General features: G+C 37.5%; 1 long non-coding RNA gene across 1 annotated transcript in view; it reads right to left on the bottom strand.

The window, feature by feature from the left end:
* The window catches only part of LOC137202862 (uncharacterized), a 28,124-nt gene extending 12,989 nt beyond the window's left edge, over nt 1-15,135 (bottom strand). The window contains exons 1-3 of the long non-coding RNA XR_010932806.1: nt 14,529-15,135; nt 6,938-7,165; nt 2,195-2,271 (exon numbers count right to left, since the gene is read on the bottom strand). This is a non-coding gene — a long non-coding RNA (uncharacterized lncRNA). The remainder of the gene's footprint in view (nt 1-2,194; nt 2,272-6,937; nt 7,166-14,528) is intronic.
* Nucleotides 15,136-15,380: the final 245 nt, after the last annotated feature.

Genomic DNA, 15,380 nt, shown 5'->3' with positions numbered 1-15,380 from the left:
AATTAATACTGGTGCCACCTTATCACTGGGTGATAAATAATGGAATGAAGTGGTTCCAGGACAGCAAAATGAATAACACGTGAGTACAGGTCTTGTAGTCACTCTTTCACTCTTTTAACTAAACTTTGTACCAGCACACCTCAAAGGTATTGCAAGTTCGGTTCTAGACCACCACAGTGAAGCAAACATCGCAATAAGGTCAGTCATATGAACTTTTTGGTTTCCCAATGCATAAAAAAGTTATGTTTACACTATATGTTATGTTCCCAATGCATAAAAAAGTTATGTTTACACTATACTGTAGTCTATTAAGTGTGTGATAGCATTATGTCTCAAAAACAATGTACACATACCTTAATTTAAAAATGCTTTACTAACACAGCATTGTAAAGCACCTATACTCCAATAAAAATTAATTTAAAAAATAAAAAAAGCTTTATTGCTAAAACATGCTAACCATCATCTGAGCCTTCAACAAGTCATAATATTCTTGCTGGTGGAGGGTCTTGCCTAGATGTTGATGGCTGCTGACTGATCATGGTGGCGGTTTCTGAAGGCTGGGGTGACTGGTAATTTCTTAAAATAAGACAACAATGAAGTCGGCCACATCAATTGACTCTTTTTTCACAAATGATTTATCTGTAGCATGCAATGCCGTTTGATAGCATTTTACCCAGAGTAGAACTTCTTTGAAAGTTGGAATCAATCCTCCCAAAACTTGCTGCTGCTTTATCAACCACGTTTACATAATATTCTAAATCCTTTGTTGTCATTTAAACAATTTTCATAGCATCTTCACCAGGAGTAGATTCCATTTCAAGAAACTGCTTTTTTTTACTTATCCATAAGAAGCAACTCCTCCTCTATGAAAGTTTTATCAGAGCTTATAACAATTCAGTCACATCTTCAGTCTCTACTTCTAATTGTATTTTTCTTGCTATTCCTACCACATCTGTAGTTACTTCCTCCACTAAAATCTTGAACCCCTCAAAGTCATCCATGAGGGTTGGAATCAACTTCTTCCAAATTCCTGTTCATGTTGATATTTTTACTCCTTTCCATGAATTGTGAATGTTCTTAATGGCATCTAGAACGATGAATCCTTTTCAGAAGTTTTTCAATTGACTTTGCCCAGATCCATCAGAGGAATCACTATCTATGGCAGCTATAACCTTATGAAATGTATTTCTTAAATAATAAGATTTGAACGTTGAAATTGCTCCTTGATCCACAGGCTGCAGAATGGGTGTTGTATTATCAGGCATGGAAACAATATGAATCTCATTGTACATCTCCATCAGAGCCCCTGGGTGACCAGGTGTGGTCAATGGGCAGTACTATTTGAAAGGAATCTTCTTTTCTGAGTAGTAGTAGGTGTCAACAGTGGGCCTAAAATACCCAGTAAACCATGTTGTAAACAGATGTACTATCATCCAGCTTTGTTGTTTCACTTACAGAGCACAGGTGGACTAGAATTAGCATAATTCCTAAAGGCCCTAGGATTTTCAGAATGGTAAATGATGGTTGACTTCAACTCGAAGTCACCAGCTGCTTTAGCCCCTAACAGGAGTGTCAGCCTGTCCTTTGAAGCTTTGAGGCCAGGCCTTGCCTTCTCCTCTTTAACAATGAAAGTCCTAGATTGCATCTTCTTCCAATATAAGGCTGTTTTGTCTACATTGAAAATCCGTTGTTTGGTGTAGCCACCAGCATTCATTATCTTAGCTAAATATTCTGGATAACTCACTGCAGCTTCTACCTCAGCACTTGTGGCTTCACCTCGCACTTTTATGTTATGGAGATGGCTTCTTTCCTTTAACCTCAAAAACCAACCTCTACTCGCTTCAAACTATTCTCCTGCAGCTTCCTTGCCTCTCTCAGCCTACATAGAATTGAAGAGAGTTAGGATATTGTTCAGGATTAGGCTTAAGGAAATGTTGTGGCCGGTTTGATATTCTGTTCAGACCACTACAACTTTCTCCATATCAGCAATTAGGGTGTTTTGCTTTCTTATCAGTCCTGTGTTCACTGGAGTAACACTTTTAATTTCCTTCAATACCTTTTCCTTTGCATTCACAACTTGGCTAATTGGCACAAGAAGCCTAGTTTTGACCCATCTCATCTTTTAACATGCTTTCCTCACTAAGCTTAGTCATTTCTAACTTTTGATTTAAAGTGAGAGACGGGCAACTCTTACCTGAACACTTGGAGGCCATCGTAGGGTTATTAATTGGCCCAATTTCAATATTGTTGTGCTTCAGGGAATAGGGAGGCCTGAGGAGAGGGAGAGAGACGGGGGAATGGTTAATTGGTGGAGCAGTCAGAATACACACAACATTTACCGATTAAGCTCACTGTCTTAAATGGGTGCAGTTTCTGGTGCCCCAAAACAATTATAATAGTAACATCAGAAATCACTGATCATAGATCACCGCAACAAATATAATGATAATGAAAAAGTCTGAAATATTTCAAGAATTACCAAAATGTGACACAGAAACATGTAGTGAGCAAATGCTATAGGAAAAATGTTGCCTATAGACTCGCTCAATGCAGCGTTGCCACAAAACCTTGTTTGTAAAAAAACAAACAAACAAACAAAACCCCAGCAATACCTGCCAAGCACAACAAAACATGGCATGCCTGCCTGTATTTGAAATAATTTTAGCTCTACAGAAAAATTGTAAAGATAATTTCAGAATATGCTCCCATGCCCTCCCATGCAGTGGTGCCCGAGGGCCAAGGGCAAGAGGAGAGAATTGTCTACAAAAGGGCATGGGGAAAGTTTCTGGGGTGAGATGTTACATTATGATTGTGGTGATGGTTATGGAACTGTATACGTTTGTCAAAGGAAATTGAATTGAACGCCTGAAATTTGTTAATTTTATATGTAAATTATATTTCAATAAAATTAATTTTAAAATATTTAAAGGTGGCCAAAAAATACAAGATTTTATGTTTGTATTTAATTTAATTTTGGCCACACTACGTGGTTTGTAAGATCTCAGTTTGCAGACCAGGGATTGAACCTGGGCCCCAGCAGTGAAAGAGCCGAGTCCTAACCACTAGACCATCAGGGAATTCCCTGTATTTACTGAATTAATTCCTGCTAAGTATACTGTTTTCATAATTATGATATTATTTCGTTTTTATGCTCACCTTGTTAAGTAAAAAGAAACTGTACAGTGAAGAATAATTTATGAGAAAAATAGAAAATCAAGTGGAGAAATCTCTCAGGAAGTGGAACAAAAAGGACAACATAGTACAAAAGAAGATGCGTATTTATCACATGGATGAAACTCGAGGGCATTATGCTAAATGAAATCAGCCAGTCACAAACAAACACTGTGTGATTCCACTTATGACATATCTAAACTAGTCAAATTTACAGAAAGAGAAGATCCCAATAGGGGTTGCCAGAGGCTGGAGGGAGGGGGAAGTGCAGGGTTGTTGTTTAATTGGCATAGGCTTTCAGCTCTGCGAGATGAACAACTTCTGCAGAGCTGTTTTACAACACTGTGAATATATTTAATATTACTTAACTGTATACTTTACAATGGTTAAGGTGGTATGTTTTATCTAATGTTTATTTTTATATAACAGTTAAAAATAATTTTTTTAAATCAAGAAAACAGGAATATCCTTTACTCCAAAAATTCCGTTTGTAAAACTTTATCCTACAGACATGCTAACAAGTTCCCAGAGGCATATGTGTAAATGTATATAAATGTTTATATACACATTTGTGCATAAGTATATATAACTCAACAAGGAAACAACCTAAATGTCCATCAAGAGAAGAATGGCTGATTAAATAATGACATAGCAAAATATCAAACTGTGGTGAAAATGAATTAATTACAGTCATACAGACAAACATGGGTAAACCAGACATACAATTTTTTTTTTTTTTTTTTTGCGGTACGCGGGCCTGTCACTGTTGTGGCCTCTCCCGTTGCGGAGCATAGGCTCCGGACGCGCAGGCTCAGCGGCCATGGCTCACGGGCCCAGCCGCTCCGCGGCATCTGGGATCTTCCCGGACCGGGGCACAAACCCACGTCCCCTGCATCGGCAGGCAGACTGTCAACCACTGAGCCACCAGGGAAGCCCCAGACATATAATATTGAGTAGAGGGACTTCCCTGGAGGTGCAGTGGTTAAGAATCCACCTGCCAATGCAGGGGACACGGGTTCAATCCCTGGTCCGGGAAATCCCACATGCCGTGGAGCAACTAAGCCCGTGCCTGCAACTACTGAGCCTGTGCTCTAGAGCCCGTGAGCCACAACTACTGAAGCCCGTGCGCCTAGAGCCCATGCTCTGCAACAAGAGAAGCCACGGCAATGAGAAGCCTGCGCACCGCAACGAAGAGAAGCTCCTGCTCGCCGCAACTAAAGCCCGCATGCAGCAATGAAGACCCAACACAGCAAAAAATTAATTAAATAAATAAATTAATTTTAAAAATGTGTAAAACAAACATTGGGTAGATAAAGCAAGACATACATATAGAGGAGGATACCATTTTCATAAAACTCAGAAGCCACAAAGCTAAACAATATATGGTATGAGAATATATACACTCAATTCAATTTTGATTCAACAAATGTGTTTTGAGTGACTACTATATTCCAAGCAGAGTTCTAGACACCGAAGATAGAGGCAGCAGTAAACACAAAAGACAAAAAACCTGCCCTCATGGTGCTTACTTTCAAGTGATGGAACAGGCAACAAACAAGATAAGTAAATTAAACATGTAACAAAGTAGAAAGTGAATCTTAAAGGAAGGGGCTAGGAAGTGGTAGGGAGATTAATTAGATAGGGTGGCCAGGGAAGGCCTCTCTGAGAAGATATATTTGAGGGAAGACTTGAACGAAGCGAGGAGTTAGCTGTGCAGAGATTTGGGGAGAGCGCCTTCCAGACAGGAGACACAGCAAATACAAAAGCCCCAAGGTCTGAGTGTGTTCAGAGAAGCAAGGTTGAGAGAGAGGGGTGGGACCAACCATGTGATATTGTAGGGTTTTTCTCTGAGATAGAGAGCTATTATGCAAAGATCTGACTTCATGCACCATCTGACTTAGGTTTAAACAGAATTACTCGGGCTGCTGTATTGAAAGTGGACTGGAAGGGGGCATGGATGGAAACAGGGAACCAAGTTAGGGGGCTACATTGGTAATGCAGGTGAGAGACGGTGGCTTGAAATAGAATGTTGCTGTGGTGGTGAATTCTGGATATGTTTTTAAAGGCAGAGCCAGCAGGATTTGCTGACAGATTGGATGGGAGGGGTAAGACTAATAAGAATTCAAGAGTGACTCCAATACTTTTGGCTTCAGGAACTGAGTGATATATATGTGGTAAGACAAATAACAACAAAAAAGGGAGAGATGACAGCAACAAACTTGAGTGCAGTATTTTTCTCTGGAGGTTAGTAGGGGTTAAGACTAGGGAGGATCCCACATGCAACTCCAAATATTGATAGTGGTTGAGTTCTGAGATTGGATAAAGGGTTCCATGGTGTTTATTTTCTTCTTCTTCTTTAAACTTACATAGTCATTATATAAATATTCTTTTATAAGTATCAAATACTACATACTTTTTTCTAAAAATAACAATAAAATCCCAACAGTAGATAAAAGTGAAAATATAAAAACTAATCACATGTAGGACTATTTCCTAAAATAATTAGCAATGTGCACAAGGGTTTATATACAAGGAGATTCCCTCTTCCTCATTAGAAATAAGAGTAATACATTGGGGGAAATAGAGGAATGGTTAAACTATGACACAATAGAATATTATGCAGCCATTAAAAACCATATTTTCAAAGCTATTTACATGGGCACTGCTCCCCTATTTTAAGCAATAAAGCTATGTGGTAGGATGATACTTATTGTACTATATATATATATATATAGTAAGAAAAGAGACTGGATATTTGAATGTAATTATAGAACTACATATAGATCTAGCATACTAGTTTGAATGAAGTGTGGCTGTGAGTTACAAAAATACACAAAAAAAGTGACTTTAACAAGATTGAGGTTTACTTTGCCCTCATGTAAACAGAATTCCAGCTTGGGACGGTTGTTCCAGGGTAATCAGAGACACAGGCTCCTTGCATGTGATTGTTCTGTAACCTTCAGCACGGGGCTTCTTGCAGTCTAAGCTGGCTACTCCAGCTCTAATCATTATGTTTGCATTCTAACTACGGGAAAGGAAGAGAAGGAGATGGAAGCGTATGTCCCCGCTTCACAAAAATCTGCTAGAACTTTTCATCATTGCACTTGTAGCCCATTGGCTAGAACTTAATTTGTATGGCCACACCAGGCTGCAAGTTGAGGTCATATGCTGAGCTAAAAGCTTGAGATCTTACTATATAGAAAGAAAAGGAGAACAAATCCTGGGAGACAACTCTTAGTCTCTGTCACATCCAGTGTGATTCCACTTTTCTTAAAGACAGAGACAGCCAGACCAGAAAGTTGTAGAGCAAAATATGAGTGCTGGTTATCACTGGTTGGTAGAATGTTGGACAATTTTTGCTTTCAATCTTGTATTTTTCAAATTTTTAATATATAACATGTACTATTGTTAAATATTAAAAATAAAATACTTAGAATTAGGAAGAAACTATATAACAAAAACAAGGAAATTGAAGAGTATTCGTCTCTGTATGAAATCTGTTTGTTTTAAGGAATGTTTAGAAAGCACCAGTAAAGATTATAGAAAGCACCTTGAGTGCTAGAGGATAATTTCCATGTTGAATAGAAACTCAAAACATATCTTTTGTAAAACAAGTATCAAACAAAGGGATAAAAGGTAAGTTCCTTGGAAACATTCAAGAACCCCAACTTTTTAACACAGTTGAGGTGGGTCTGACTTTTGGGAAGGCCCCTGTTGTGACAGCTGTGAGTGCAGAAAGCCAAGAGATTAGAAAGCAAGGCCATACCCTTGGCTTAGCCGTTCACTGTCAACTGGACATGTCTTCCTAATGTCCACAGTCCCTGAAGAGTGTGGTTCCCTGGGCAGTCCAATATAGCCTCCACCCTGGTCTTTGCAAACTTCTTCAGTAAAAACTCAGGGAATTTAAATGAGAAGCCCAAGATTGCTGGTGAGGCCTGATGTCTTGGGAGTGTAAGTTTTTCCATCCATCCCTGTCTCCAGTTGAAATTATCTGCTGAATATAAAAAGGCAGAAAATTTTGTTATTTGGACGTCTAAGGAGAGGCTAAATCCTTGTGTGAAAACAAAATCAACATTCATGATCAGTAGAAACTTATTCCAATTTGCCAAATTGGAATTGTTTTAACATGACAATACCAATAGTCATTTTTGCTATGTAACAATTATACAGCTTAAAAATTGAAAGAATTCCACAGAACAAATTAAAAGAACTTTTTTTTTTTAAACTAACTTATGGTTACCAGGGGGTAAGGGGAGGAGGGATAAACTGGGATATTTGGATTGACATATACACACTATTATGTATAAAGTAGATAACTAATAAGGACCTACTGTAGAGCACAGGGAAGTCTACTCAATAGTCTGTAATGGCCTATATGGGAAAAGGATCTAAAAAAGAGTGGATATACGTATATGTATAACTGATTCATTTTGCTGTACACCCGAAACTAACACAACATTGTAAATCAACTATACTCTAATAAAATTTTTTTTAAAAAAGCACTTTTTAAAAGTAGGTCTTAGAAAAACATTTGAGTAACTGCACTGATTTATTCAGCTGGTCACTCCTGCCCCCTGCTGGCTAGAATTGGCTACAACCAGACTATCCCAGGTTAACGGTACTCATACAGTAAGTTCTTCCTGTACTTTGGGAAATCTCTTAATTTCCTTCAAGAGGCATACACACAGAGACAGAGGAAGAGAGGGACAGAGTCAGACGGAAAAAGAGAGACAGAAACACAAAGAATAGATAGACACAGAATACCTTGTGTTCCTGCCTTCCCCTCCCTCTTTCTACCTTATTGCACTGCAATAGCCTGCTCAAGTACTGATTTGTTTCATTATATTGTAAAAAGGGAGGGAAAATGCTTTTCTGGTTCAAAATATAATCATCAGCCTAAAATAGTGCCTGGTACGCAGAAGGTGCTCAGTAGATATTTGTTGAGAGAATGAGAGGGAGCCAGAGAAAAAGTTGCAGAGGGATTGAGAGAGAGGAAGAAGAGAGACAAGACCTATTCTTTCGAGGACTCCTCCCACCTCTATTTGAGAGACAAATTTATATCAGAAATACTAACATCACAGTACATTGCAGACATAGGAAATAGGAACTCAATTAAGTTGGCACACACAGGCATTGACCTAAGCCTTTTACTATTATTCTTATATTTTCCTTATAATAATCCTATAAAATAAATACTATTATATCCACTTTAGAGATGAGAAGCCGCAGGCAGGAAGAGGTTAAGTTAAATTTCCCGAGGCTACTAAGTGGTGGGGCTGGGATTTCAACCTAGGAAGTTTGACTCCACAGTTCACGCTTTTAACCAGCAGCAAGGTGCCTCTTCAAAGGATGTGAAGAAGAGGGCAGAGCAGAGATAGAGGAAAAATCTATCGTTGGGAGTATTGTACCAATCCTTCCATGTAAGTCGTCTGCCTGCTGGAGAATAATTTTATCAGAGATGACATAACTATAGCAGAGAACCAACTTCTTCAATCCAGTGCTTCTTACGCTTGATCACTAAAGGAGAACTAATAGCAGAGGTGGATCAGAGTGGTTTAAAGGACCCGAAACAGTCTCAGGGGAGAAATTTCTTGTTAGTTTTCTATTATAGCCTAAAAATTCATTAAATCTTTCAACTTTCAACAACAGATAGTTTATCCAGACAGAAAATCAATAAGGAAATGTTGGACTTAAACTACATTTTAGGTCAGATGGACCTAACAGACATTTACAGGAAATTCCATTCAACTGCAGCAGAATCTTCTTCTCAAGCACATGTGGAACATTCTTTAGGATAGATCACATGTTAGACCACAAAACAAGTCTTAATAAGTTTAAGAAGATTGAAATCATATCAAGTATGTTTTCTGACCATGATGGTATGAAACTAGAAATTAATTATAAGTGGAAAACTGGGAAAATCACAAATATGTGGAGATTAAACAACAAGCTCCTAAAACCAATGGGTCAAAGAAGAAATCAAAGGGAAAACCGAAAAATATCTTGAGACAGATGAAAATGGAAACAACATACTAAAACTTAAGGAATGTAGCAAAAGCAGTTCTAAGAGGGAAGTTTATAGTGGTAAATGCCTTCATTAAGAAAAATGAAAGATCTCAAATAAACAGCCTAACTTTATACCTCAAGGAACTAAAAAAAAGAACAAACTAAGCCCAAAGCTAGAAGGAAGGAAATAAGGATCAGAATGGAAATAACTGAAACAGAGACTAAAAAGACAATAGAAAAGATCGGTGAAACTAAGAGCTGGTTCTCTGAAAAGATAAACAAAATTGACAAACTTTAACTAGATTCACCAAGAAAAAAAGAGAGTACTGAAATAAATAAATCAGAAATGAAAGAGACCTTACAAGTGATAGCACAGAAATACTAAAGATTGTAAGAAACTACTATGAACAATTATATGCCAACAAATTAAAAACCTTGAAGAAATGGATAAATTCCTAGAAACATACATCCTACCAAGCTTGAATCAGGAAGAAACAAAAAATCTGAACAGACTGATTACTAGTGAGGAGATTTAATTAGTATATAGCATAATGACAGAAGTAAGTCCTTCCTTATCAGTAATAATTTTAAATGTAAATGGATTACTCTCCAATGAAAAGGACAGAGATTGCCAGGATGGTATTATGCCAGATGGATAAATACACATGATCCAACTATATGCTGTCCGTGAGAGATTCACTTGAGATCCAAAGATACAAACAGGTTTCAAGTGAAAGGATGGAAAAAGATATTCCATGCAAATAGTAACCAAAAGAACCACTCCTGTTATGCTGATACCAGACAAAATGGACTTAAATCAAAAAAGGCTACAAGAGACAAGAAAAGACATCATGCATTAATAAAAGTTTAATACAGCAAGAAGTTATAACAATTTTAAATATTTACACACTTTATGAGAGACCATCAAAATATGTGAAGTGTATTGTTCTGTAACAGATCTCTAGGAAATTTTTCATTTTGGAAAACAGAAATTCCATATACACTGAGCAACAACTCATTGATTTTTAAAATAACCTTGCATTTCTGGGATAAACCCTACTTGGTTATGATGTACAGTTATTTTTGTAAATTGCTGTAGTCCTATGCTAACTTAGTGTGTGTGTGTGTGTGTGTGTGTGTGTGTATTTCTGCATTTATGTTTATTGGGTTTGACAGGTTTTAGTATCAAGTGGCCTTATAAAATGAATTGGAGGGTGTTCCCTTTATTTTCTGGAAGAGTTTGTGTAAGATTAGTGTTATTTCTTCCTTAAGTGTGTGATAGACAGAATTCAAAAGTGAAACTTCAAGCCTTTTGTTTGTTTGTTTGTTTTTCTGGTCAGTTAAAAGAAATTTTTTTATAGTTAGGTATAATTTATATACAGTAAAAGTAACTTTTTGTGTGTATACAACTGTGAATTCTATGAACCTATTAATTAAATTAGTTTTCATTTCTCCCAAGTAAATACTTGGAAATGGGATTGTTGGGTTGTATGGTTAACTTTATAAGAAACTGTCAGACTGTTTTCCAAAATGGCTATACCATTTTTTCTGCTGTGTTCAATTTATTCTTTTTTAAAAAAAATTTTATTGAAGTATAGTTGATTTACAATGTTGTGCTGGTTTCTTCTGTACTGACTCAGTTATACATATATATTCTTTTTCATATTCTTTTCCATTATGGTTTGTCACAGGATATTGAATACAGTTCCCTGTGCTATACAGTAGGATCTTGTTATTTATCCATCCTATATGTAATAGTTTGCCTCTACTAATCCCAAACTTCCAATCCTTCCCTCCCCCTTGGCAACCACAAGTCTGTTCTCTATGTCTGTGAGTCTGTTTCTGTTTTGTAGATATATTCATTTGTGTCATATTTTAGATTCCACATATAAGTGATATCATATGGTGTGTTTCTCTTTCTGACTTACTTTTTAGTATGATAATCTCTAGGTCCATCCATGTTGCTGAAAATGGCATTATTTCATTCTTTTTGATGACTGAGTAATATTCCACTGTATATATGTACCATATCTTCTTTATCCATTTATCTGTTGATGGACATTTAGGTTGATTCCATGTCTTGGCTATGGTAAACAGTGCTGCTATGAACATAGGGGTGCATGGATCTTTTCAAATTATAGTTTTGTCTGGGTATGTGCCCAGGAGTGGGATTGCTGGATCATATAGCAACTCTATTTTTAGTTTTTTGAGGAAACTCCATACTGTTTTCCATAGTGGCTGTACGAATTTCATTCCCACCAACAGTATAAGAGGGTTCCTTTGTCTCCACTCCCTCTCCAGCATTTGTTATTTGTAGACTTTTTAGTGATGGCCATTCTGACTGGTGTGAGGTGATACCTCATCGTAGTTTTGATTTGCATTTCTCTAATAATTAGCAATGTTGAGCATCTTTTCATGTGCCTATTGGCCATCTGTATATCTTCTTTGGAGAAATGTCTATTTAGGTCTTCTGCCCATTTTTTCGATTGGGTTGTTTTTTTGTTGTTGAGTTGTATGAGCTGTTACTATATTTTGGAAATTAAGCCCTTGTTGCTTGCATCGTTTGCCAATATTTTCTCACATTCTGTAGATTGTCTTTTCATTCTGTTTATGGTTTCCTTTGCTGTGCAAAAGCTTGTAAGTTTGATTAGGTCCCATTTGTTGATTTTTGTTTTTATTTCTATTGCCATGGGAGACTGACCTAAGAAAACATTGGTACAATTTATGTCAGAGAATGTTTTGCCTATGATCTCTTCTAGGAGTTTTATGGTGTCATATATTATGTTTAAGTCTTTAAGCCATTTTGAGTTTATTGTTGTGCATGGTGTAAAGATGTGTTCTAACTTCATTGATTTACATGCAGCTGTCCAACTTTCCCAGCACCACTTGCTGAGGAGACTTTTCCCATTTTATATTCTTGCCTCTTTTGTCAAAGATTAATTGACCGTAGGCATGTGGGTTTTTTCTGGGCTCTTTATTCTGTTCCATTGATCTGTATGTCTGTTTTTGTGCCAGTACCACATTGTTTTGATTACTGTATAAAATGGCTATACCATTTTGCATTCCCACTAGTAGTGGTGTGTTCCACCTGCTCCACATCCTCACTAACACTTGGTATTTACTTTAGCCATTCTAATAGGTCTATAGTAGTATCACACTGTGGTTTAATTTGCATTTCTCTAATGATTTATATTGAGCATCTTTTCATCTGTTTATAGGCCATCAATATATCTTCTTTAGTGGAATAGCTATTCAAATCTCTTGCCCTTTTTAAAAAAATTGAGTTGTTTCCTTCCTTACTGTTGAGTTTTGAGAGTTCTTTTTTATATTTGGGTACAAGTTTTTTTTTTTTTACCAGATATATCAGTTGCAAAGATTTTCCTCCCAGTCTGTGGACTGCCTTTTCATTCTTTAACAGTGTCTTCTGCAGAACAGAAGTTTTACAATTTTTGTAAAGTCTAATTTATCAAATTTTTTCATTTCATATTATGCATTAGCTGTCATAACTATGATATCTTTGCCTGACCCATAGTCAAAAAGATTTTCTCTTCATTTTTCCCCAAAGTTTATAGTTTTAGATTTTTACCTTTTGATCTGTGATCCATTTTGAGTTAATTTTAGCATAAGGTGTAAGTTATGGGGTGGGGTTTGCTATTTTGCATAGGAATGTTCCATTGTTCCAGCACTGTTTGTTAAAATGACTATCTGTTCTCCATTGAATTGCTATTAAACTTATGTAAAAAATCAATTGATCAATCAATTGATCTATTTCTGGACTCTATTCTGTTCCATTGATCTTTGTGTCCATCTTTTACCAATACTGCACTGTCTGATTATAGGGGGTTTTTTTGTTGTTTTTTTTTTTGGTACGCGGGCCTCTCACTGTTGTGGCCTCTCCCGTTGAGGAGCACAGGCTCCGGACGCGCAGGCCCAGCGGCCATGGGTCACGGGCCCAGCCGCTCTGTGGCATGTGGGATCTTCCCGGACCAGGGCATGAACCCGTGTCCTCTGCATCGGCAGGCAGACTCTCAACCACTGCGCCACCAGGGAAGCCCTGATTATAGTTTTATAGTAAGTTTTACAATCAGGTTGTGTGAGCCCTCCAACTTTGTTCTTTTTCTTTTTTTCTTTTTGGCCTCGTTGGGTCTTTGTTGCTGTGTGTGGGCTTTCTCTAGTTTCGGCGAGCAGTGGCTAGTCTTCATTGTAGTGCAGGGGCTTCTCATTGCAGTGGCTTCCCTTGTTGTAGAGCATGGGCTCTAGGTGCACAGGCTTCAGCAGTTGCAGCACGCAGGCTCAGTAGTTGTGGCACGTAGGCCCTAGAGCATGTGGGCTTCAGTAGTTGCAGCATGTAGGCTTAGCAGTTGTGGTGCATGGATTCTAGGGTGTGCAAGCTTCAGTAGTTGTGGCACGGAGGCTCAGTAGTTGTGGCTCATGGGCTCTAGAGCACAGGCTCCGTAGTTGTGGCGCAAGGGCTTAGCTGCTCTGTGGAATGTGGGATCTTCCTGGACCAGGGATCGAATCCATGTCCCCTGCATTGGCAGGCAGATTCTTAACTACTGTGCCACCAGGGAAGTCCCCTCCAACTTTGTTCTTATTCAAAATTCTTAGGCTATTTCTTTTGATTTTCTCTATAAATTTTATAATGATCTTGTCAATTTCTATAAAAAGTTTTGCTGGGATTTTGATTGAGATTGTGTAGATTCTATAGATCTCTTAGGTAAAATTGACAGCTTAACAATATTAACATATCCATAAATATGATATATTCTTTTATTTAATTGGGTCACAGATCATCAGTGTTTTATAGTTTTCACCATACAGTTTCAGCACATTTCTCTGAGATTTACTCTTGAATTTATACTTGATACTTTTACAAATGGTACTTTTAAAAATGGTTTCCAATTTTCATTCCTTATATAGAGAAATACAACTGATGTTTTATAGTGAATCTTGCAATCTTGTTAAACTATGTATAGTACTATTTTTTGATATTCTTTGGGATTTTATATGTAAACAATTATGCTCTCTTTGAATACAGTGTTATTTCTTCTTTTCCAATCTATGTGTCTTTTATTTCTTTTTCATAATTTATTACACTGGCTAGACCCTCCAACATGTGGGCACATTGAGAGGAGACATCCTTGATGTCAGGCAGAACACTGAACACTGGTTACCAATGTCAGGGGAGGTCTCCAACAACATGGAGGATAGCAAAGATCATTACTATGAAAATCACCAGGAATAGAAGCCCAAATACTTCCACTCACTTTCACTCCACTATACTTGGTAATGGAGTTGCCAAGGAAAACATAACACAGTCAAACACTAGGTGGAACAACAATTTTACTTACATGGAGAAGAGACAGAGAAAGATCAGCTCCAATTGTGTGCATTGGTTCCCTGTGGCCAGTGGGTCCCACCAGGCAGCCAACACAGGGCAATTAGCCTGCATGCACCCCTCTTGTGCTGTAGCAGAAGGACACCTCTTCCTCCTCCGTGGAGTCTGAAATAAACGAAGGCTGGAGAGTGCCTGAGAGTCACTGAAGCATTGAGTATAAATACTTAGGCAGAACAAAGGAATACACATTGAGTCTGAAAAAGAAGATATTCCCATACAAGGTGATAAATCTGGCACTGACTATATGGGTTCCTTATCTCTTGGTAAAGAAGTATTCCAGGCCCAAGCCCTGTTCTTCTGAAACTAGATGGAGGGGGGTCAACAGGCAGTGCACATTAGACTGCCTTTCCCAACATTTGCCTTGTTAGTCCTAGGGGGAAACCGTGGAATCTTTGATCGTTAAGTATGATAATGACTGTAGACTTTTTGTAGATGTCCTTTGCAAAATTGAGGAGGTTCCCTTCTGTTACTAGTGTTAAGGATTTTAAACTCATGAATGGGTGCTGAATTTTGTCAAATGCCTTTTCTGCATTTACTGAGATGGCAATATAATTTTTCTTTTCAAATTAGTTAAAATGGTGAATTATATTGATTGGTTTTTGAACGTTAGACTAGCCTTGCATTCCCAGAATAAATCCCACCTGCTCATGGTGTGTGATAATACATCTTTATATATTGTTAGATTCAATTTGCTAATATTTTATTGAGGATATTTTTGTCTAGGTTCATAAAAGATATTTGTCTGTGGTTTTCTTGTATTCTTATTTTTCTGTTTTTGGTGTCAGGATAATGCTGGCTATGTGAT

Source organism: Pseudorca crassidens, chromosome 11, assembly GCF_039906515.1.
Source record: "Pseudorca crassidens isolate mPseCra1 chromosome 11, mPseCra1.hap1, whole genome shotgun sequence".
Taxonomy (NCBI): Eukaryota; Metazoa; Chordata; class Mammalia; order Artiodactyla; family Delphinidae; genus Pseudorca; species Pseudorca crassidens.
The sequence above is the reverse complement of the archived record's forward strand: the minus strand, read 5'-3'. Positions and strand labels throughout refer to the sequence as shown.